Source organism: Cervus elaphus, chromosome 21, assembly GCF_910594005.1.
Source record: "Cervus elaphus chromosome 21, mCerEla1.1, whole genome shotgun sequence".
Lineage (NCBI taxonomy): Eukaryota > Metazoa > Chordata > Mammalia > Artiodactyla > Cervidae > Cervus > Cervus elaphus.
In genome coordinates, this window is record NC_057835.1 from 40176902 (window position 1) to 40202895 (window position 25994).

General features: G+C 42.9%; 1 pseudogene; it reads left to right on the forward strand.

Annotated features, from left to right (window-relative positions):
* Positions 1–18972: 18972 nt before the first annotated feature.
* Positions 18973–19104, forward strand: LOC122679723 (annotated as a pseudogene).
* Positions 19105–25994: the final 6890 nt, after the last annotated feature.

A 25994-nucleotide genomic window follows, 5' to 3' on the forward strand; every position in this document is an offset into this window, starting at 1 on the left:
CCACTATGTGGGGCCAGCGGATTTGTCTGCCTCACCGACCCAAGTTCCAGTGTGGTTCCCTCTGATGCTGAAAACTTAGCTTCTGTGCAAATCAAATCTCAGAGACAGATTTTGGGGTGAAATAGTAAATAATAGCTTTATAGATTCCTCAGGCAAAGAGGGGCACAGCAGACTTGTGACCTCAAAACCTGTGTGTCCCACTGGGGTGGGGGGTGGGAGTATTTGGTGATGAGTTTTATAGCAATGCTTCAAAGGTGGGGTTGCTGATAAGGGTCAGTGTGTCCCACCGGGGTGGGGGGTGGGAGTATTTGGTGATGAGTTTTATAGCAATGCTTCAAAGGTGGGGTTGCTGATAAGGGTCAGTGTGTGTGCGCGGGGTAAGCACTCCTTTAATCTGGCCTCAGGTGGTCTCCTGATGAGTTTCTGTGGTTCTCAGGATGCTCATACTATGACCTTCCTTGGAATGAAGAATGCTTCATTAAGTATCTCCCATTTAGGGTTTAGTTCTATAGAAGAGTTTAAAGATATTGTCATGCATTCTCTGAGGCAGAACCAAGACTCCCAAGGCTGCAGTACTGATTCTTGACTGTTCCTTGTCTCCTCCTCCCCTCCCTTCCCTGATTAGTAACTGAACCTACTCTTTGAAACTCAGGGGAGGTCATGGAAGCTGAAGCCTATTACCTACAAGCTAGAAGTAGGGGACACAGAAAGGCCTCTGTGCCCAGGAGCCCCACAGGGTCCTGTTTGGTTTCACATCCATCCTGCCAGCTGCCTTCCAACACACACACACACACACACACACACACACATTTCATTTCTTAAGACCTGATATACAACTTCTATCCAGTGCCTGCTGACCTCTAAGCCCACAGTTACACTTACCTGCATCCTCATCTCTTAGGATATCTTCCCCTAGGAGTAATACCAGCTGTCCATGTATAATAAATCACTGCAGCCTCAACACTTGGCTGCTGACCCTCTGCCATTCCAACCTTTCAGGGATCTATGCTCCTAGCTCCCTAATTTGCTTGCAACTGCACTAAGGAGTGTTTCCTTGACCTTCTAAGACTCACACTGGCAAGACCACCACTGGACTAAATGCTATGGAAGGTAAAGGAGACACAACTTCTTTACATAAACCCACTTAAACATTCCGGTCATTGTAATTCTATCAGCACCCACGTTTCTTCATTCACTCCACTAAGTGGCCCAAGAGGCAGCGTTTCACCAAAATGTTTGGTACTTAGTGCACAGGGCTCCCATGTCAAAGACTTGCAAAGTTCTCTTCTCCATCCTCTGACATACTTTACCACTCTTGTGTATTAGGCTTTGGGTCCCCAGGGAAGGGGGTTGAGCCTATCGACGTTGGCCCTTCTGTCAATCTTTATCTTAACTAATCTGCCTGAGATTTGCATCAAGTGGTTGCAGGTCAGGTTTTTCATTATAAACTTTGCTTTCCAGCTTTTAAAATGTCTCCAAACTGGGGTAAACAGAGCTGACCTATTTGGGTGTCTCACTGGCCTGGCCAACCTTTGAGAGCACAGTGGTAAGACCTCTGTTTTAAACCCATCAATGTTGGAGAAGGAAATGGCAACTACAATCCATGGGATTACAAAGAATCAGACACAACTGAGAAACTAACACTTTCACTTTCAGCCTCAATGGGAGTGGAGAATAGGGGAGAATGGATACATGCATGTGTATGGCTGAGTTACTCTGCTGTTCACTTGAAACTATCACAATGTTGCTAATTGGCTACACACCCACACAAAATAAAAAGTTTTTAAAAAATAAACCCATCAATGTCAGTTTTATGCAACCCATTTTTAAATAACCGTCTAAAGCTTTCCACGTGGCTGAGATGAATTCCATGGCTCTTCTTTTTCTTTTGTCTTTGTTTTACTCCATGAATATTTCTTCTATTCACCTTATTTCTTAATAACAATGTTAAAGTTTTCATACTTCTAAGACCAGTCCCTTGACTCTTTCCTCTGCCTCTCCCCATTCTCTTGCTAATTAATCTAATGTTTTTATGAGCATCTGCAAGACCCATGAGGGAAAGCTAAGAAAGCAAATTCCAGATTCTTGCTTGATTATACATCACTAAGTTTATGAGGTACCAGGAGATGTGGGTTCAATTCCTGGGTAGGGAAGACCCCCTGGAGAAGGAAAGGGCAACCCACTCCAGTATTCTTGCCTGGGAAATCCCATGGACAGAGGAGCCTGGCAGGCTACAGTCCATGGCGTTGCACAAGAGCTGAACATGACTCAGCTACTGAACAACAGTTCAGTTCAGTTCAGTTCAGTCACTCAGTCGTGTCTGACTCTTTGCGACCCCATGAACCACAGCACGCCAGGCCTCCCTGTCCATCCCCAACTCCCAGAGTCCACCCAAACCCATGTCCATTGAGTCGGTGATGCCACATACAACCATCTCATCCTCTGTTGTCCCCTTCTCCTCCTGCCCTCAAGCTTTCCCAGCATCAGGGTCTTTTCAAATGAGTCAGCTCTCCATATCAGGTGACCAAAGTATTGGAGTTTCAGCTTCAACATCAGTCCTTCCAATGAACACCCAGGACTAATCTCCTTTAGGATGGACTGGTTGGATCTCCTTGCAGACCAAGGGACTCTCAAGAGTCTTCTCCAACACCACAGTTCAAAACCATCAATTCTTCAGCACTCAGCTTTCTTTAGAGTCCAGCTCTCACATCCATACATGACCACTGGAAAAACCATAGCCTTGACTAGATGGACCTTTGTTGGCAAAGTAATGTCTCTGCTTTTTAATATGCTTTCTAGGTTGGTCATAACTTTCCTTCCAAGGAGTAAGCGTCTTTTAATCTCATGGCTGCAATCACCATCCACAGTGATTTTGGAGCCCAGAAAAATAAAGTCTGACACTGTTTCCCCATCTACTTGCCATGAAGTGATGGGACCGGATGCCATGATCTTAGTTTTCTGAATGTTGAGTTTTAAGCAAACTTTTTCACTCTCCTCTTTCACTTTCAAGAGGCTCTTTAGTTCTTCTTTACTTTCTGCCATAAGGGTGGTGTCATTTGCATATCTGAGTTTATTGATATTTCTCCCAGCAATCTTGATTCCAGCTTGTGCTTCCTCCGGCCCAGCATTTCTGATGATGTATTCTGCATATAAATTAAATAAGCAGGGTGACAATATACAGCCTTGAAATACTCCTTTTCCTATTTGGAACCAGTCTGTTTTTCCATGTCCAGTTCTAACTGTTGCTTCCTGACCTGCATATAGGTTTCTCAAGAGGCAGGTCAGGTGGTCTGGTATTCCCATCTCTCAGAATTTTCCACAGTTTATTGTGATCCACACAGTCAAAGGCTCTGGCATAGTCAACTAAACAACAAGATTATTTGAGGTACCTAGGCAAAAGTGGCCCCCTTAACGACAACATTTACCATAATTCAGGTGATGGGCATAGTCAGCAGGTGAATGTCCTGTCATGAAGGCATTTCCACGTGGCATGCGTATGAAGCATATCAGGTGCTTCACCTGGAGTGCTCCACTGGTGTTTATAGAGGGATTGGGGCAGTCTTGTCTTCTCAGGGTAAACAGATCTTACGTGGCTTTTTATCCAGTTCACAAGCCTGGCTGTTCCCTCAGGAACACCCTGCTTTGTGTCTAGATCAAGTATAATTTTCAGTGATCTTTTGACTAAAAAAAATGCTCACCCTAAAAGCTGAGAATTACATTTTATTCAGCAAACTTTCTGAGGACTTAAGCCCAGGAGATAGCCCCAAGGGGCTTTCTGAAGAGGTAAGAGGGGAGTCAGGACATTTAGGAGTTTTTGCAAGAAAGGAGGTGGTAGGAACATCAAAACTTCACTGTTAATTAAAGAAAAATAGACATCTCAAGTCAATGAAGTTAGCGCTTTTCTTTGTATGGGAAGATGCAAGAGTCTGGGTTCTTTGAAGTCATTCCTTGAATATGTAGATATATATCTTATCATTAAGGAAGAAAAAATGTTGCCTGCCTTATCAGTAAAAAAAAAAAAAAAAAAGAATCTTACAGCCATCACGTCATCACATTGCAGCTAGCCCGATGGTGAGCCCTAAGGGAGCTCAGGATCAGCCATCGACACTGCAGCCGACAACCCACCACAGAGCACCCTGAGGAGACTCAGGACGAGAGTACCGATCCCAGACAGCTGGGGTGCACAGCAAAGGAATGATTTCAATGAGTCCTGACTTTTGCATCTTCCCATATAGAGAAAGGCATTAAATTCCTTAACTTGAGATGATGGGTTTTCCTTAATCAACAGTAATCTTTTAATGTTCTGATTTACTGTCTTTGTTGCAAAAAGTCCTTTATATTGTGTTCCTCCCTTACCTCTTCAGAGCAGTCTCTCAGAGGTGAGATGCTATGTCCTGGGCTTAAGTCCTCAGTTTCATCTACCAAATAAAACATGATTTCTCTACTTTTAGGTTGTGCATTTTTTTTTCCAACCAACAATCTTCACTATACAGAATCCTCATTTTCTCCATCCTGAATCCACTGGGGGTGGAGGAGGGGATGGCTACAGTGGCTGATGGCTTGATGGCTGTTTACTGATAGAGCAGGTGACATTCTTTGTCCACAGTTTAATAGTAAGGCATGTGTGCCTGCTAAGTCACTTCAGTCTTGTCCGACTCTTTGCAGCCCTATGGACTATAGCCCGCCAGGCTCCTGTGTCCATGGGATTCTCCAGGCAAGAATGCTGGAATGGGTTACCATTTCCTCCTCTAAGGGATCTTCCAGAACCAGGAATGGAACACACATCTCTTACAACTCCTGCACTGGCAGGCAGGTTCTCTACCAATAGCACCACCTGGGCTGCCCCATAGTGAGCTGTGGGTCATGGATAAATCCAAACAGACTCTTGCATCTGCAGCCTTCAAAACCAAAGATGCTCCTGCCACATTACTCTCACAATACGTTTTAGTAAAGGTTCTTCAACAACTGCAGAGAGACTTTCCTGGTGGTTCAATGGTCAAGACTCCATGCTTCCACTGCAGGGCGCAAGGGTTCAATCCCTGACCTGGGAACTAAGATCCTACATGCTGTGCAGCATGGCCAAAAAGTAAATAATAGTTTGGTTTTTTTTAAAGCTGCTGATACCAATCCACAGAATGAAATTTTGTCACGCTGTACTCCATGCTTGGCTGTGCCCTCTCCCACATAGAGGTGTGCAGTCAGGAGGTGGGAGTGTGAGGCTAAAAGTTCTAACCCTTTAGCTAAGACTTGATTTTCCTGGTGACCAACCCAGCCACTCATCACCTCATTAACATTAAAAAAAAAAAAAAAGACACACTCATCACTCAGGACATTCCAAGAATCTTAGAAGTTCTTGTGTTGTTGTTCAGTCACTAAGTCATGTCCAACTCTTTGCGAACCCATGGACTATAGCACACCAGGCTTTCCTATCCTTCTCTAACTCCCAGAGTTTGCTCAAAGTCATGTCCATGGAGTCTGTGATGCCCTACAACATCTCATCCTGTTGTCCCATTCTCCTCCTGCCTTCCATTTTTCCCAATATCAAGTTCTTTTCCAGTGAGTGGGCTCTTTGTATCAGGCGGTTAAAGTATTGCAGCTTCAGCTTTAGCATCAGTCCTTTCAGTGAATATTCAGAGTTGATTTCCTTTAGGATTGACTGGCTTGATCTCCTTTCTGATGTCCCGCACTGCAGGCGGCTTCTTTACCAACTGAGCCACAAGGGAAGCCCTTTCTGGTGTCAGGAAAGACTAAATATTATAACAAAAGACACTCCTATTCCCCCATCATTTAGGAAATTTCAAGAGTTTTAGGAGCACTATGTCAGAAACTTGGGGCAAAGATCAAATATATATTTCTTATTATATGACAAATGCCTTTTATGAGAGTTTATAAAATATAACTCTTCTGGGTGGTCACAGTTCCACAGACGCAAATGTTATTGAGTAAATATCACTTTTGTGCCAAGAAAATGGGTGTAAGGAGAAGATGCAATGGATCTCCAACCCCACTGGCCCTCAGTTAGGGCTTTGTGAATGGGTAGCCTGAAATGGTAACCGCTCTGTTTCCATGCTGTGGACTCAGTCAGTTGCCTGAAGCCAGCTGGTGGCTGACAATACCCTGAGGTCAGAAATGATCTAAACCTTCCCATTCCACTCCCAAGTTAGTGTCATTTTTCCACTTCCATTCAGTGAGTGACTGTCTGTCTCCCCTTATAGAACAAAAGGAATTAAAACACTCGTCACTGGATCCTATCAGGTCAGTTTTTCCAGCACTTCTTTTAGCAGCAGACTCAATGGATCCCGTCAGAATTATTCTTGGATCCCCTAAATTCAGACTATAAAGCCAGAACCAGTCAAAAGCAGGGTTAACAGTATTAAGTATGGAATCTTTTGAGCAAATTCCAGACCTTAAATAGGACTGATCCAGAATACCATGTACTGTAATTCCATGCAATCATTTCAACAGACATTAATAGATGTTATGTGAGGAATGGGTTCTTTGATTAAATGTGTCTAAGAAGCTGTTAGACACATTCTTTAACAAAGTTAGAGAAGCTTCTTTACTGCAGAATTTCTCAGAGACTTTCTTCTGCCAATATAGATGAAGTCTCCAAGAAGGGATAGGTTGTGTTCTGTTTCCCAAACTTATTTGGCTATAGGACCTCTTTGGCAGGGAGCACATCCATGGAGCACATTTTGGGAAACATTTAGGCATGGTTGAAAAATCAAGCAGAGAAACTCTGCGTGTAGATCGAGCTAAAGACACCAATTCCCAGCTAGGAACTGGAAGATCACTGGTAAAATAAGACATTGTTAATTTCCCTGGTATCTTTACTTATCAACAGATCATTTTTAAAAATTAAATTTATTTTTCTTAGAGCAGTCTTAGATTTACAGCAAAGTTGAGCAGAAGGTACAGAGGTTCCCCATTCATCTTTTTCCCCACACAAGCATAGGGTCCCCCATCATCAACATCTATACCTGCACCAACATCCTGTTTACGTTTGTGATGACTGACACCAAGTGATCACCCAGAGTCCACAGTTTACATTAGGGTTCACTGTGTATGTTGTACTTTTCAAGGGTTTGGCCAAAGGTATAATGGCCAACTGACCATGTTTTCATAGGTCTTCTCTCCGTTCTATGTATTCCATTTTTTTCTTTGTTTTGTTTTGTTTTGGCCGCCACATGCAGCATGTGGGATCTTAGTTCTCTGACCATAGATTGAACCCGTGCCCCCTGCATTGGCAAGGCAGAGTCAACCACTGGATCTCCAGGAAAGTCCCTGGTACTCCATTTTCTTAACTCTAAGATCTAAAATGTCAAATTTGAAAGCACTATTGATGGCCCAATGTCTAAAAAAGATAAAGTTTGATGCTTTAAAGCAGGGTTAGCCAATTACAGCCTATGGGTCAAAAACAGCCTGCTGCCTGTTATTGTAAATATAGTTTTTTCAAAATACAGCCACACACTTTCATTTACATATCGTCTATGACTGCTTTCATGCACCTACAGAGTTGCTGCTGCTGCTGCTGCTGCTAAGTCGCTTCAGTCGTGTCCGACTCTGTGTGACCCCATAGACGGCAGCCCACCAGGCTCCCCCGTCCCTGGGATTCTCCAGGCAAGAACACTGGAGTGGGTTGCCACTTCCTCCTCCAATGCATGAAAGTGAAAAGTGAAAGTGAAGTCTCTCAGTTGTGTCTGACTCATTGAGACCCCATGGACTGCAGCCTACCAGGCTCCTCCGTCCATGGGATTTTCCAGGCAAGAGTACTGGAGTGGGGTGCCATTGCCTTCTCCGCTACAGAGTTGAGTAGTTGCAATAGAGTTTGTAGGATCACCCCCTCCACAAACTGAAAATATTTACTATCTGGCTCTTTATTAAAAAGTTTGCCAACACTTAGTTAAAAGAGAAAATAGAAGGTGGTATTAGTTCTGTATTCAGTCTTTTTCAAAGTCATATTTCAATGAATTTTGCTAGTTTAAACTTGAAATGATGCAATTAATTATATTGTGTTCGCATTAGCCATCTCTGTGTATTCTGCAAGTTTTCCTTTCTCTCTCTTTTTTTCATTCTTTGACCATACCACAGCACGCATGATCTTCGTTTCCTGACCAAGGATTGAACCCAGATCCCATGCATCCTCTGCGGTGGAAGTGTGGAGTCTTACCACTGGACCACCAGGGACATCCCTCCTTCCTCTTTTTCCAGAGAGCTCTCCCCCTCTTCTGTCAACTGAAAAAAAAAAAAAGCACAACCTAGGAATTCCCCAGCAGTCCAATGGTTAAGTCCAATGTTAACAAATGCACAACATAAAAGTTGCAAGTTAAGTTTTACTTGGAGACTTTACTGGGGACGTAGCCCGGGAGACAGCCTCTCACATGGCTCTGAAGAATTGCTCCAAGGAAATCAGGGAGGAGCCAGGATATATTTGAATTTTGCTGGAAAAAAAAAATGTGGTCAAATATCAAAAGATTACTGCTAATTACAGAAACAGACATCTCGAGTTAATGATTTTAGTGGTTTTTTATGTCTGGGAAGATACAGGAGTCTGGGCTCACTGAAAATTTTCCTTAGATATGCATCTTAATGGTCTGGGGCCAGTATTCAGAACACAGAATGTTTCCTGTCTCTATTCTGAATTCCCCTAAGGACACTCTGATGCGGGTAGTGGGGATTGGTGGCTGCAGTGGCCGATGGCTTGATGGCAGTATTCTTTGTTTACTGGAATGGCAGGCAACATTCTCTTTCCATATTCCCATAATACACCTCCCTCCTAAATATGAAAGGTACATAGAAACCATTTTTTTTTTCAAATTAATACTTCTGGTTACAAATGGCAGGTTGAACACATCCATTTATCTCTCATCTCCCCCAACATCCTCTTATAATGAAGTCAAAGAATCTGAAAATTCTAAGCTCATGAAGAAAAATTAAAAAAAACAAACCAGTGAACAAAAAATAGTTAAGAAAGTTGAGAATATGTACAGTGGATGAAGAAGTGCTGACAAATGTCATCAACCATTAGCCAAGAAAGCAGAACCTAAGTGCCTAGTGGAAAATGAACTTATCCTTGAACTTATCAGTTGAACTTACGAACTTATCATTCATAAGAAGAATCCAGGAACAGCCCAGAAACTGAGGCATCAGGTAGTGCTTAGAGGGTATAAAGCATTGAGCTCACAGCATAAGAACTGATTGAAAAACAGGAGCCATTAAATGAGTTTGTACTCCTGCAACAAACAGCTGAAGAACTCTTGTTTAGTCCCCCAAGGAGACGGGAGGCTTATTCTCCCGTCTGTGGAAATTGATCCACAGCAGCTAAGAGTGACCAGATGACTAAGCTGTCACCAGAGTATAGTCAGCAGCAGACACTTTCTTGTACCTGAACTGCTCCTAGTTTTTTCCGTTTACTTAGGCTGGAATCTGGTTAGTCTGAGATCGTGTTTCAATTACAGAGGACGATGCCTTAGGGCAGTTCTTAAACCTCGTGTGTGTTCTCAGTCACTTCAGTCCTGTCCGACTCTTTGAGACCCTATGGACTGTAGCCCGCCAGGCTTCTCTGTCCATGAGAGTCTCCAGGCAACAATACTGGAGTAGGTTGCCATGCCGTCCTCCAGGGGATCTTCCAGACCCAGGGATCTAACCCACATCTCTTATGTCTCCCACATTGGCAGGCCAGGTTCTTTACCTGGAAGCACCACCTGGGAAGCCTTGACAAGGATCAAAATCATCTGAAAGTGAAGTCTCCCAGCTGTGTCTGACTCTTTGCCACCCCATGGACTGTATAGCCTACCAGGCTCCTAAGTCCATGGGATTTTCCAAGCAAGAATATTGGAGTGGGTTGCCATTTCCTTCTCCAGGGGATCTTCCCGTCCCAGAGATTGAACCCAGGTCTCCCGCATTGTAGGCAGACACTTTACCATCTGAGCCACCAGGGAAAATCATCTGAGGGTTTATGAAAACACTGAGCCCCACCCAGAACCTTCAAGGGTTCTGATAAGGGTTCTGTAAATCTACAGCAAGCCAGAAAATTTGCTTTTCTAACAATATTCTAGGTGATGCTAATGAACCATTACCCCATAAATGTACCTAAGTAGAAGGAAACTGGATTCCCTGAACAATCAGATGGAAGGAACAGTCTATTTGCCTAAGCTTGACAGTTATTCAAAAGAGAACTTTGTTCTTCAAGCCACTGAACTTTGGATCCCTATCTAGTGTTCTATCCTTATTAACAGCCACACCTCACTACTGGAAGTGCGGCAGGCAAGCTGACACCCAGGCAAGAGACTAGAGATTTCCCTATAGAATCTGGTTGGCTGCAGAGAAACAATTTGCAGATACTGCTGGAGTTATCCAACAACAAACAAAAGCAATAACACTCGGGCTTATTGCCCTATCACATGCAGTAAATCCTACATGTCAATAAACCTTGCCCATGCACAGGGCATGAAATTAAAAGATGCTTGCTACTTGGAAGAAAAGCTATAACAAACCTAGACAGAGTATTAGAAAGCAGAGACATCACTTTGCTGACAAACGTCCACATAGTCAAAGTTAAGGTTTTTCCAGTAGTCATGTACAGATGTGAGAGGTGGACCCAAAAGAAGGCTGAGGACCAAAGAATTGACGCTTTCAAACTGTGGTGCTGGAGAAAACTCTTGAGAGTCCCTTGGCTGCAAGGAGATCAAACCAGTCAATCCTAAAGGAGATCAACCCTGAATATTCATTGGAAGGACTGATGCTGAAGCTGAAGTTCCAATACTTTGGCCACCTGATGTAAAGAGGTGACTCATTGGAAAAGACCCTGATACTGGGAAAGATTGAGGGCAGGAGGAGAAGGGGACGACAGAGGATGAGATTGTTGGATGGCATCACCGACTCAATGGACATGAGTTTGAGCAAACTCTGAGAGATGATGAAGGACAGGGAAGCCTGGCGTGCTGCAGTCCTGAGGGTCACAAAGAGTTGGACACGACTTAGTGACTGAACAACAACATGCACAGGGACCTGGCCAGCTTTTTGTGCCTACCAGACCCAGGAAGAGAGTATCTAACATGAAAGAAAATGACTGATAATGAAAACAGGGGGAAAAATAGGACTAAGATGAGAGACAATGCAAGGAACAGAATTTTTTTTTTTTTAATTACCATTAATCAGAGTTTAGAGTCCATACTGTATCCTTTAAAAAGAAGTAGATGTTTTGGCTTCCCTGGTGGCTCAGTGGAGAAGAATCGGCCTGCCAATACAAGAGACACGGGTTCAATTCCTGGTCGAAGAAGATCTCGTGCGCCATGGACTAAGCCCAGTGTGCCTCAACTACTGAACCCCGAGCCCTAGAGCCCCTGCTCAGCAACTAGAAAAGCCACTACAGTGAGAAGCCCATGCGCGATGACTAGAGAGTAGCCCCCACTCACCACCACTAAAGAAAATCCTCTGCAGGAAAGAAGACCCAGCACAGCCAAAAATAGATACACAAAATTATATAGAAAAAGAATTGGATGCTTCCCTACAGGAGAAAAAGGCCAGAGGGAATAGTCGCCTCCTGGTGGTTGAGTGAGGTAACACACCATTCCCGGCTTGGGTCCAGTCGGCCAGGGACTTCAGAGTGCGACCATGTCTCCACACCCGAGTCTTGTCTATGCAGAGGAAACTAAGGACCTAACCAAAGTCTCCCCCCTGACTGGGTCCTCTGAGCTACCCCTCTCCCTGTATGGAACAGAAAGTCATGATGTTTTAAAGCAGAGCCAGAGAAAGCCAAGCCCCTTCTCTCTGTTTTGGTATTTCAGAGCTATAAGAAAGGTGAAGGGGGAAAAAAAAAGAATTAAATGCTTAAAAAAAAAATTAGAACCTGAAAGATGTGTTCTTAGAAATTTAAAATAACTGAAGTAAACATTAAAGCAAAAGAATGAAAAACAAATGTAAAACATGAAAAACAAATAGGCAAAAAGGTAAACAATAGTTTTGAAAGAGGAAAAAAAGAATTTTAGAGAATCAGTTAAGGAAATGAAACATCCCTCTACTGAGGGCTCCAAAAACAGAAGATGAAGGGTGGAAATTACCAAAGAAACAGTAAAAGAAAATTTCCCCAAGCTGAAGGACAAGAATTTCTAGATTGAAAGAGGCCATCAAGCACCCCACACATGATTGAAAAAGAGACCTTTTTAAGAGGGAGGAGACACATGTATACCTATGGCTGATTCAAGTTGATGTTTGGCAGAAACCAACACAATATTGTAAAGCAATTATCTTTCAATTAAAAATAAATTAAAGAATGTTAAAAAGAGACCCATTTAAAGGCATGTTGTCATGAAATTAGTACTTCAAAAAAACCTTCTGGAACTTTTGTTTCCACATATCACATACAAAAGAATGAGAAAAAATGGCATTAGCTTCACACACACACACACACACACACACACACACACACACTGAAATCCAGAATTGGTAAAGACATGCCTTCAAAAAATTCTAAGGAAAAACGACCTCCAACTTAGAATCCTATACTCAGTGAAACTGTTAATCATGAATAAAGACAATTTTTTGTGGCATGCGGGATCTTAGTTCCCTGACCAAGGAACCAAGGATCACACTCATGCCCCCTGCAGTGGAAGCACACAGTCCTAACTACTGGACCAGCAGGGAATTCTGGTAAAGACATCTTCAAGTCTGAAGGGTTTCAAAATTTACCTCCTGTGCCTGCCTTCTCTTTCTACAGGGAGAGTGAAAGCAAATGAGAAAGTAAACAAAGAAGAAAAACACCAGATCCAGTAAGCAGGGGTCCAGTCTACATGACACACACAGGAAATTCCCAGGATGAAGCAGAGGGAAATGCCCGCATGACCCACCACGGCTGTGGGGCGGGCCTGGGCACAAACAACTCAGAGCAAACAGGGACATGGGCCTGGGGGGCGTGACTCCTAGAGAAAACAGACCTGATAAATCATCTGTGGAAGACTATTCCCCTTCTGGGCTTCCCTGTGGCTCAGATGGTAAAGAATCTGCCTGCAATGTGGGAGACCCAGGTTCGACCCCTGGGTGGGGAAGATCCCCTGGAGAAGGGAATGGCTACCCACTATTCCAGTATTCTTGCCTGAAGAATCCAAAGGACAGAGGATCCTGGCAGGCTACAGTCCACAGGATTGCAAAGAGTTGGACACGACTGAGCAACTTACATCCCCCTTCTGCCAAATACTTTGGCTTTTTCCATGATACCCTTCCTTTCAGTGCCCACTCCTGAGATTACAGACCCCTGCCCCCTGGGATGGAAAGGTTGGCCAAAGAACCTACTTGACCCAACATATCGCGAGTAAACATGATGAGGTACGTGAGTGGAAACTTTAAGAGCCAGTGTGTGCTCTCCCACCAACTGGCTCTGTTCCAAAAAGAGGCTACTCTTCACTCAGTCCCAGAGCAGAGACAGCATGCAGCCAAACTCAGACAGACTTCTATCATGAGAAAAATCAAACAAAACAACTTCTCTCTTGTAAATCACTGGAATTTGGGGGTAATTTGTTACCACCGCCTGACCTATGTCCTGACTGATAACATCATCTGATACGTTTGACCATGTGGAAAACTGTATCGTAAGAATGTGGGAAGACTTAGTGATAGGTACCTGGAAAATTAAGCGATTACATTCATTTATTTAAAAAATATTTATTAGCTCCTAGCATGTGTCAAGAATTTTTTTCTAAGGCACTAAGAATATGAAAAACAAGAAGGTTAAAGAGACAAAATTTTTTTGGCCATGTCACACAGCAAATGCTCGGCAGTGAAAGTGAAGAGTCTTAACCACTGGGCTGCCAGGGAATTGCCAAGTGAAAGTCGCTCAGTCACGTCCGACTCTTTGCGACCCCATGGACTATACAGTCCACGGAAGTCTCCAGGCCAGAATACTGGAGTGGGTAGCCTTTCCCTTCTACAGAGGATCTTCCCAACCCAGGGATCGAACCCAGGTCTCCCACATCACAGGCAGATTCTTTACCAGTTGAGCCACAAGGGAAGCCCAAGGAGGTGATTATTAGTAATTATTACTGTCAAAAAATGCTTATAGGAAAGAGAAAAAAATCATAACATACTTCTTGCCCCATCAGAGAATAATGTTCACATAGTTATCATATAAGAATTGATGAGAATAAAGGGAGGGTAAGCAGTGAGGTACAGAAATATTTATCTAAATCCTAATACACCATAATAGGATAATATCTAAAATTGATAAATCAAAAAATAAGTTATAAACATATTATGAAAAATATATGGAATACACAAACTAAGCTAATAAGTTCAGGAAGGTTGCAGAATACAAGATCAATACATAAAACTCAATTGTATTTGTATATACACCAATAAGTAATGTGAAATTGAAAGTATTAATAAAACAACAATTTCATATGAAACAGCATCAAAAAGAATAAAATATTTAGGATTAAATTTGATAAAGAGTAAAGACATATATCCTATGTTTAGAATTGGAAGACTTGGAGATCAAGCCAGTCAAGCCCAAAGAAAATCAACCCTAAATATTCACTGGAAGGACTGGTGCCCAAACTCCAATAGTTTGGCCACCTGATGTGAAGAGCTGACTCATTAAAAAAGACCCTGATGCTGGGAAAAATTAAGGGCAGGAGGAGAAGGGGGTGACAGAGAATAAGATGATTGCATGGCATCACTGACTCAATGGACATTTTTTGAGCAAACTCTGGGAGATAGGGCAGGGAAGCCTGGCATGCTGCAATCCATGGGGGTCACAGAAAGTGGGACACGACTTAGCGACTAAAGAACAACAAATGTTATAAAGATGGCCATACCACCCAAATTAATCTACAGACTCGATATAATCCCTATCACAATCCAAGCTGGCTTCTTTGCAAGAAATGACAAACTGATCTTAAAATTCATGTGGAAATTCAAGGGATCCCCAAAGAACCAAATGGTCTTGAACAAGAACAAAGCAGGAGGACACACATTTCTTGATTTGAAAACTGACTACAAAGCTATGGTGTCAAAACAGTGTTACTGGCATAATGATATTTAGAGATGTAACTCAATGGAATAGACTTGAGAAGACAGAAATAAATCCATACATGTATGGTCAATTAATTTTCATCAAGGGTGTCAAAATGATTCAACGGGTAAAGAACAGTCACTTCAACAACTGGTGTTGGGGCCACATGAATGTGCACAAGTAAAAGAATGAACTTGAATGTCTACCTCACACATACAAAATTAATATTGGGATGGCCAAAAAATTCATAGAAGAAAGCATAGATGTAAATCTTTGCATCCTTGTATCAGACAACTGATTTATAAATATGACACCAAAACCAGAAGCAAAAAAAAAAAGAGAGAGAGAAAATAATAGGACTTCATCAAAATTAGAAACTTCTGTGCATGTAAGTATCAAGAAAGTAAAAAGACAATATACAAAGTGAGAGAAAATATTTGCAAGTCATATATCTAATGGGGTAGTATCCAGAATACATAAAGAGTTCTCACAACTCAACATCAAAATGATAAATAACCCAATTAAAACATAGGGAAATGGAGAGACTGTTAACAAGGGGTTTCTTTTTGAGGTGATGAAAAAGTTCTGTATTAGATGGTGGTGATGGTGGCACCACATACTGAAAACGACTGACTTGCACACTTTAAAAAGGTGAGTTTTACAATGTGTGAATTATTCCTCAATTTTTGTAAACATTGAGAGAAATATCAGTAGACACAGCTAACAGAGAGGACAGTGGTAACTTCTGGGGCACTCCACTGGCTCTACAAAGAGAGTGAGCTGATAACTACTGCTTTTTCTTGCATCTCTTAGTATGTTTGGCATTCAATGCTATAAATATTTATTACTTTGATTTTTAAAAACTTATTTTAAAAACCACTGCATCTCAAAGGAAAAAGAAAAATCACTGCATCTCAAGCCCATTCAAGGTCTCAGTGGAGTCAAAATGGAATGAAAACACATCATGAGTGAATTATGCAATTGTCTTCAAAAAACATGACTTTTTACTTTTGGATAGGAAAGGAGTGGAATCCTGCCTGAACGCTATTTTCTTGAATTAAGACACAGGAAAGCTTTGGGGAAAAGAAGCACAGAAAGAGAGGTGGCATTAGTTAACTTTAAGTCAATGAAAATCTAAAATCAAGGGGAAATTTAAATGAGTCAAGAGCTTCTTATTGATAAAATTGGTTTAAATGGTTACGCTTGAAAATAAGGTTGGAAAAAGGGAGCCATTGGACTTCCCTGGTGGTCCAGGAATTAAGAATCCACCTTCCAAAGCCAGGAGAATGGGTTTGATACCTTCTCTGGGAGGATTCCACATGCCGTGGGGCAACAAAACCCGTTAGCCACAACTACTGAGCCCGCAGTCTGAAGTAAGAGAAGCTACTGCAACAAAGAGTAACCCCTACTCACCACAACTATAGAAAGGCTGAGAGAAGCAGCAAAGAAGCAGTGGAACCAAAAACAAACAAATTTTTTAAAGGGAGCCATTAAGTTATAAAACACCTTCAATTTCCAAATGAAGACAAGAGTAAAGCTAAGAATAAAGTAGAAATAAAGTACTTACCAAGCACTCTAGATCAGTGTGACTAAAACTAATGGCTTGTGTAAAATACAATAAAAATGAATAACTAGAAAAATGAAATTAAGAAACAAATACATACAAGCTACAAAGCCAAATTTTCATTATTAGATTTAACAGACATTGGGCTTCCTCAGTGGCTCGGTGGTAAAGAATCCACCTGCAATGCAGGAGACGCAGGAGACGAGTGTTCCATCCTTGGGTCAGGAAGATCCCCTGGAGGAGGGCATGGCAACCCACTCCAGTATTCTTGCCTGGAGAAGCCCATGGACAGAGGAGACTGGCAGGCTACAGTCCATAGCGTTGCCAAGCATTGGACACGGCTGAGGTGACTTAGCGCGCGCGTGCACACACACACACACACACACACACACACACACCTATATACATTAGAGAGTGGGCCCAGGCTATATGTGTATACTTACATAGCAAAGGGTAGACTTCCCTGGTGGTCCAGTGGTTAGAATGCCACACTTCTACTGCCGGGAACACGGGTTCCAATCCTGGTCAGGGAACTAAGATTCCATAATTTGCATAGTGCAACCAAAAAGAAAAAATCAAAAAAGATAGGGGCCAGACTTTATATTCATTAACCTTAAGGGCTAAAAGAAAAGGGACATAAAGGGGGAAATTTTTACCTTAGTTCCTTTATTCACTCATGATTTATTTGAAAATCATGTACCAAGGACCAATTATGTTCCAGGTGGGAAGAAAACAATGACAGATATTAAGCAAGTAGACAAAGAACTTGAAAGGGAGGAAAATAGGAAATTGGCAGGGAGAAGGGAGAGAGGGAAGGTGTAGGGAAGGGGAATGAAAGCAAATTCCAGCACAGCTGATAGTGGAGTATTTTGTCCTGTCTATTGGACGGTGGGTGCTAAATGGTTTCAGTTGTGTCCAACTCTGACTCTGTGAACCCGTAGCCGGCCAGGCCCCTCTGTCCATGGGATTCTCCAGGCAAGAATACTGGAGTGGGTAGCCAATCCCTTCTCCAGGGAATCTTCCTGACTCAGGGATTGAACCTGGGTCTCCTGTACTGCAGGGGGATTCTTTACCATCTGAGCCACTAGCGAAGCCTAGTATACAGAAGCAAAGGAATACCTTCCCACCGCCCCACCGTCCCCCCTCCCCACCTCTGCCCCCCCGCCAGCAGGAGGTGGAAGAGCCAAGGAAGCATTCTTGCCTAGGGCCTCCAGAGTAGAATGGTCCTGCTGTCATCTTGGTTTTGGACTTCTGACTTCAGAATTGTGAGATAATAAATTTTTGTTGTTTTAAGTCACCAAGTGTGTGATAATTTGTTACAATAGCCACAGGAAATTAATACACCATGATTACAGTAAAGTTAAAATACCAAAACTTAGAATACTGTAAAATTGAATGAGAATTCTTTAATGCATCTTAATTGAGGAAGGAGCAGGTTAAATTCATACTGACTGGCATTTATAGACAATTTACTATAAGCACTTTAATGTATTAGTTCATTTAAGTCTTACAACAGTGCTCCGAAGTAATCACTATCCCTTCTTAGTATTTGGAAACAAAAAAACCCAGGTACTGAGGTTTAGGTAACTTGGCTGATGTCACCCAGCCATGAAAGGGCCAATAAATTGCTGCTGTTGCTGTTCAGTCACTAAGTTGTGTCTGACTCTTTGCAACTCCATGGAATGTAGCCCCCAGACTCCTGTATCCATGGGATTCTCCAGGCAGGAATAGTGGGATGGGTTGCCATTTCTTCCTGCATGAGTTCTTCCCAACCCAGGGACAGAACCATGTCTCCCGCATCTCCCGCGCTGGTAGGCAGATTCTCTGTCCATTAGAATTTCCCAACCTCATTCTTGTTGTGTTGGGAAACTCCTCCCCAACTGCATGTGGTCCTGATGTAGCTGTAAACTCAGTCCCACAGGGCAAACCATGAGACTCATATCTGACAAAGTTTCTGGTACCCCCAGGCTCACCGATGACTGAGGGGTGTTGCAGACATAGGATCTAAAAAAGATCAAGGAGAATCCACTCTAAGATGGCTTTACCAATACTGGAAAGAGACACTAGTTTTCTTGGAGGTGCGAGGCTGGGAAGTATAGCTGTCAGTGATCCTTTTCCTCACCATTTGGGGAGAATTTGTAGAATAAAGCTAAGTAGAGCTGGGAGAGGGAGACAGAGCCCTGATCACCTCCTGTGAGTCCTGTTTCCAGCTTTTCTGAAGTCAGTGCCACTTTTGACTCTCTGGTTTTATCAATCCACTAATCTCTTTTAGCTAAAGCTAGTTGACTTAACAGCAGCAGCAGTTTTGCTTGAAAACAAAAATTGCCCTAATACAAAACCCAGGTTCAGCTTGAAATGTGGAGAAATGGGAAGGATGTTTATGAACATTAAAAACAATCTGAACGCTTCTCAGCCTTTTGGCTAAGATCAAGTGTAAAAATAATGTGAAATTTCTTTCTGATGACTGGAGAGTTTGTCACTAATCTCATAACTAATTCTCTCCACTAAAATCCCATATTTATTTTAAATAGAAAGTATGCGTGTGTGCTCACTCATGTCCGATGCTTTACGATCCCATGGACTGTAGCCCGCCAAGCTGTCCATGGAATTTTCCAGGCAAGAATACTGGAGTGGGTTGCCATTTCCTACTCTCAGGTATCTTTCCAACCCAGGGATCAAACCTGCATCTCCTGCCTCAGCAGGTGATTCTTTACCACCTTGCCACCTGGGAAGCCCAAACAGGAAGTGTATTTCCTCTTAATATTTGGTTAGCAGTTTATATATCTTCCTCTGTTTCTGCAATAGAATTACAGTTTGTACATTTTGCTGTTGTTCCCTTGTCTTGTTATTCTCCCAGACAAGTATTTACACTCCTGATACTAAATTACAGCTGAAAATTTGTTTTCTGTCCTCCTGGAAAAGAAAGAGAAATAACATTACTCGTAACCTAAGAAACTTGGAAGTGAGTTAAACCAGTCATCCTCAAACCTGGCTGTGCCTCAGATTCATCTAGGAGAGCTTTATTCCCCTAAAGTATGAATTCTGGCTCCATTCCAAATCTCACTGGAAGAAGATTGAGTTGAATTGATTTAACACTCGGCAATGCTATATGGGTTTCCCTGGTGGCTCAGACGATAACAAAACCGCCTGCAATGCAGGAGATCCAGGTTCGATCCCTGGGTCGGGAAGATCCCCTGGAGAAGGAAATGGCAACCCACTCCAGTGTTCTTGCCTGGAGAATCCCAGGGACAGAGGAGCCTGACCGGCTACCGTCCAGGTGGTCAGAGTCGGACACGATTGAGCGAACAAGCACACACGCTGCTGTAGTAAACGAAGTTATAGTTCTTTCTTAAAGAAACAAAGATATAAAACATGATCTCTTCTGTCACTGGCCAGCATCCATGAGCTCATGAAAATCTGTTCAGCTTTGTGACTAGAGGAAAAACTTTCACCATGGAAGATTGAGCAACAGATGTAATTCCAGGAACGTTGAAATGAGAATACACAGATATAGTTCCAGAAATATTCTAGAGCTTTGTTCTGTGATGCCATCGAATTGCCTAGAAAGAGTTTGGTCCTCTTTGACACTTGCCTTTGGGTTTTTTGCGGTGGGAGCAGAGCTGGGAATTCATTTTCCCTCACTACTTAGGCAATGGTCTCCTGAATAGTCCATGCTATTCCCCAGAAATTACAGGTTTCCCTCTCTGGCTGAGGAGAATACAAACTCTTCTCGGCCTTTTGTCATCTCTCAGGGTTGCCCTTTTTCGGTGCAGTTCTTTTCTCAGACTCAGATGTGGTTTTCTCACAGGCTGAGGACTTGCTGGCTCCCACCTGCAACCTGGAACTTGCTGTTCCACACTGGAACTCTCTGCACATTACTTGTGTTTCTCAGCGCTTGGACCTGACAACTCTCATCACACTGGGCCTCCCTTGCCTTCCAGCTTTGTCTCCTCGCAGAGGAGGCGGCCGGGCTCCACCCAGTTCCCCTGCCCACAAGGCAGCCTGGAAGACCCTCTCCAGGCAGGAAGCTGTGCTCCATGTAGGGTTCACCACAGCTGCTTTCTCTCAGGAGCACTGTCCTTCTTTGCCTGATAGCCCACGTTTGGAAAACTGTTACTTCATACATTTCAAACCCACGGTGGCTCAGTGGTAAAGAACCTGCCTGCCAATACAGGAGACATAAGAGACATGGGTTCAATCGCTGGGTCAGAAAGATCCCCTGGAGGAGGGCACAGCAATCCACTCCAGTACTCTTGCCTGGAGAATCCTATGGGCAGAGGATCCTGGCAGGCTACAGTCCATGGGATCATAAAAGAGTCAGACAAGACTGAAGAGACAGCATACACGCATTTAGTTCTCTCCATTCTTTTCTGTTAACTTCTTTAAATTGGTCCTGCTTACTTTCTGATAGAAACAGAGTAGAAAATGAGTGGTTACTAGGGGCTGGAGGTAGGGGAAACGGGGAGATGTTGGTCAAAGAGTGCAAACTTCCAGTAAGATGAATAAATTCTGTTGGTGTTATCATTCAGTCACTCACTCATGTTCAACTCTTTGTGACCCCATGAACTGCTGCACACCAGGCTTCCCTGTCCATCACCAACTCCCAGAGTTTGCTCAAAGTCATGTCCATTGAGTCAGTGATGCCATCCAACAATCTCATCCCCTGTCGCCCCCTTCTCCTCCTGCCTTCAATCTTTCCCAGCATCAGGGTCTTTTCCAGTGAGTCAGCTCTTCTCATCAGGTGGCCAAACTATTGGAGCTTCAGCTTCAGCATCAGTCCTTCCCAGTGAATAATAGTGTTGATTTCCATTAGGATTTACTGGTTTGATCTCCTTGCTGTCCAAGAGACTTTCCAGCACCACAGGAAAAGTTCTGAGGGCCTAATATACAGTGAGGTAGGAGGAGAAGGGGATGGCAGAGGATGAGATGGTTGGATTGCATCACTGACTCAATGGACAGGAGTGTGAGCAAACTCTGGGAGATGGTGAAGGACAGGGAAGCCGGGTGTGCTGCAGTTCATGGGGTCTCAAAGAGTTGAACACAACTGAGTGACTGAACATCAACATTGTAATACCATATAATAGGGAATTCCCTGGTGGCCTAGTGTTCAGAATTCCAGGCTTTCACTGCTGTGGCCTAGGTTCAGTCCCTGGTTGGGGAACTGAGATTCCATAAGCCGTGCGTCGAGGCTAAAAGAAAACCAAAACCAAAAACAAAAACCCCCAAAACATATTATAAACTTAAAAGTTGCTAAGAAAGTACATCTTACATGTTTTCATGAAAAAGAGAAATGGTAGCTATGTGAGGTGGTGGAAGTATTAACTGACCACACTGAGGTAACAATTTCACAATATGTAAATATATAAAATCATCACATTGTATACTTATTTATTTGGCCACACCGTGTGGCAGGCAGGGTCTCAGTTCCTTGAACAGAGATCAGAGCCAAACCCCCTACACTGGAAGTGAGGAGTCTTAAGCACTGGGCCACCAGGGAAGTCCACACTGTACACTTGAAATTAATACAGTTGTATGTCAATTACATCACAAACGCTGGAAAAAATTAAAAAATATAGTTCTTTCTCTCCATTTATGCAGCACATTTCAGGAAGGTTCTGCTGTACCTTAGACTTACACGTGGGAAGGCATTTTAGCTTGTTTTTTTTTGGGGGGGGGCCAGGCCCTGAGCTGAAAGTGCGTAGTCCTAACCACTGGACCGCCAGGGAATTCCCAGCATTTTATCTCTTTATTGGGAGGGCCAAGCCATCTCTACAGGCTCTAAAATTTCACAGGGGTCAAGGGAGCCAAAATATTTGGAGTTATCCACCCAGATGTCTCCATCCCAAGTGTCAGAGTCTCAAATTATCCCAGCTGGTGTTCTGACCATGGCATTAAGAAACCTCTCTCAGCTGAGCATTCAAATATCCTGGAAACTGAAGGCTATTTTACGTTTGAACTTTGGTCTCCAGCTTTTCCTTCTCTCCCACTGCAGGAAATAAGATCTTCCTTGGCAGTTAAAAAAGAGGCCCTCTGGTGTTGAGACACATTTTTCCATTTTGTGTTAACTGCCCTCAATTTTGCATTATCTTTCTATTGGAGGTGCTATGGACTGAACTGTGTTCCCCTTCCCACTCAATCCCCAGTTCATATGTTAAAGTCCTAAATCCCAATGTGCTAGTATTGGGTATAGAAATAATTAGGTTTTGGAGGCTTCCAAGGAGGTTCAGGGGTAAAGAATATGCCTGATGCAGAAAGGCAGATTTGATCCCTGGGTTGGGAAGATCCCCTGGAGAAGGGAATGGCTACCCGCTCCAGTATGCTTGCTTAGCCGTGGACTGGAGAGAGGAGCCTGGTGGGCTATCATCCATGGGGTCGCAACAACAAAGAAGAGGACCAGTGCATCACTTCTTGTGTCTCTCTATGAGTGCATGAAGAAGAGGTCATGGAAGCAGAGAGATGGCAGCTGCCTATCAGAAGAGGCTTCAGATAGATACTTTGCCAACACCTCGATCTTGGAGTTCCCGGCCTCCAACTGTGAGAAATCATTTCCTGTTGTTTTAGCCACTCATCAATGGGATTTTGCTATGGTGGCCCAAACAGACCAACAGTGGTCAACAAAATTAACAAACCAGCCAATTCCATTGTTCTCTCATAGTTTCCAAAGGCATGAACCATTGTACTGTCCAAGACAGTCTCCTCCAATGGAACATTCTTCCAAGTCGTCACCTCATTGTCAGCATGACAGTGAGTAATGAGGTCTCAAAACTCCTATTATCTTTTTGACAACACCCAGGGTCAACTGTGTTGATTCCGGTTGTTGAGGAAGCAGACACTGATTTAGGAGCATGAGAGGTTTGTTGCGTAATGTTTGTGGAAGATACAAGTCGGATGCGGCTGGGAAAACGAAACTATGATGCAGATATGAAACCTGTGAAGGGAACAAGGGGAGGAAGCAAATTTGGGTATGGAGAGATGCAGATGCAGATCTCCCCTAAAGGGAAGATCGAGAGCAAGTATTACCTGTTTGGAGAAGGTCCCACATTGGGCTGAAGGGGCCGGGCCACCACAAGCTTAGTTATTGGCTGGGAGATAGTTGGGAAAGGGGCTTCCCAGTTGACACTAGTGGTAAAGAACCCGTTTGCCAATGCAGGAGATGTAAGAGACAAGGGTTCAATCCCTGGGTGGGGAAGATACCCTGGAGGAGAGCATGGCAACCCACTCCAGTATTCCTGCCTGGAATCCATAGGGCTGCAAAGAGTCAAACATGACTGAAGTGCTTTAGCATGCATGAACACTTGAAAAAAGGGTGACTTTGGTTCTAAAACCAAGGCAGATTATCCCTGAAGGGCTTCAGTGAGGCGTAGGTACCAGCTAAGTGCACTGTCCCAGCTGATCAGCAAGTTACTTCAGGAAGGGAGATGGGAGCGGTGCGCCCTCACTGACACCATCTCTCTTTGGTCACTCTGAGATATTTTTAGAGTGGAAAGTGTACATTTCAGCAGATTAGAAATTACATAACAATACATAGAATTTACCTATTCAAATAGAAACCAAAGGAATGACCATTTGAACCAGCAGAAGCTCACCAAAAACAAGCTGCACCAGAAAATCAGCATCTCCTTTCTTTGATAAAACTATATAGAAATATGGCCTGAGAGGTGAAAGTTTAATGTGTGACAGAAAAGTATTAAATAACACACTGGGCTACTATAGATACTGTAGCCTGCTGTCCTTTGCTTATTTTAAATATGGGAAAGATGTAGAACAGATGCCTTGAGGTGATACCGAAAAGGAAGGAGAGAGCATACGGTACAAAGAGGAAAAAAAACAAACAAAAAAACACAAGGCTCAACAAACGAGGCTCAAACAACAAAAAAACCACATAGCAGGACTAAACAAGGTGAAACTTTACATGAATAAGTAACATACTTTGTTGTTGTTTAGTTGCTAAGTCGTGTCCGACTCTTTTTGACCCCATGGGCTGTAGACCACCAGGCTCCTCTGTCCATGGGATTTTCCAGGCAAGAAAACTGGAGTGGGTTGTCATTTCCTTCTCCAAGGGATCTTCCCAACCCAATCCGCCTGCATTGGCAGGCAGATTCTTAACTGCTGTGCTACTAGGGAAGCCCAAACAAGGTGAAAGCTTACTCAAATAAGTAATGTCCTTTACTTGGGACCAAACAATAAAATTAAGAAGAAAAAAAAAACCCTACATAGATATAAGCAAAATGAAAAATATAGCTTTACCAATCAAAATCAAGTGTGATGTGGCTGCCAGAAAAAGTGAATTCAACCACAGGTATTATTAAAAGGAGTGTCTAAACCAGTGCTTCTCAAACTTGTTCTAAACAGCAAACCCTTTCTCCTAAAGCAAACATATGCAGACCATCAATGTGAAACATATTCAAATATGTCCCTGAGGTAATTCCAAGGAATTCCTAGAACTGTGAGAAACAGCTTGAAAAATCTTTGACCTAAACTGGAGTAAATTCCATTCTCTTTTGTCTATTAGAGTATTTGAAGTAGTGAGATCAATTCTGGTTGTTATTGTTGTTTAGTCGCTGAGTTGTGTCTGACTCTTCCGCCACCCCATGGAATGTAGCCCACCAGACTCCTCTGTCCATGGCATTCTCCAGGCAAGAATACTGGAGTGGGTTGCCATTTCCTCCTCCGGTGGCGGTGAGTGGTGTCAGATACAGATTTAAATTCCAGCTCCATCACTTTTAAGCTGTGATTTTGAGCAAGTTGATGACAGTTAAATTTGTTCATGTTCTCATACCTATTTCAGGCCATTATCATTCTTAGTCTTTTATTACTGAAAGCTTACTAATTCTGTTTAATCAAGGTAAGGTGTTCAATAAACTACAATTATTTTAAATGTACAATGTAATGAGTTTATATATAGGCGTATATACATATACACACACATATATGCACACCTGTGAAATCAAGATAAGAAAAAGAACATATCCATCACCTCCATAAGTTTATTCACGCCTGTTCTCACCACTCTATATTCTCCAGCAAACATGTTTCTGATTTCTTTTTTGGCTGCGTGTCATGTGGGATCTTCGTTCCCTAATCAGGGCTTGAACCCATGCTCCCTTAAGTGGAAGCAGAGAGTCCTCACCACTGAACTGCCACAGAAATCCCTGGTTTATTTTAATTGAAGTTTAGCTGATTTACCAACAGCATGTAAATTTCAGGTATACAAAATAATTCAGTTTTTAAAGATCATACTCCATTTATTGGCTATATTCCCTGTGCTGTCCAATTCGTAGCTTATTTTATACATAGTAGTTTGTGTCTCTTAACCCCCTATCCACATCTTGTCCCCCTTCCTCTTCCCTCTCCCCACTGGTAACTGAGTTTGTTCTCTGTATCTGCGAGTCCACTCCTTTCTGTTATATTCACTACTTTATG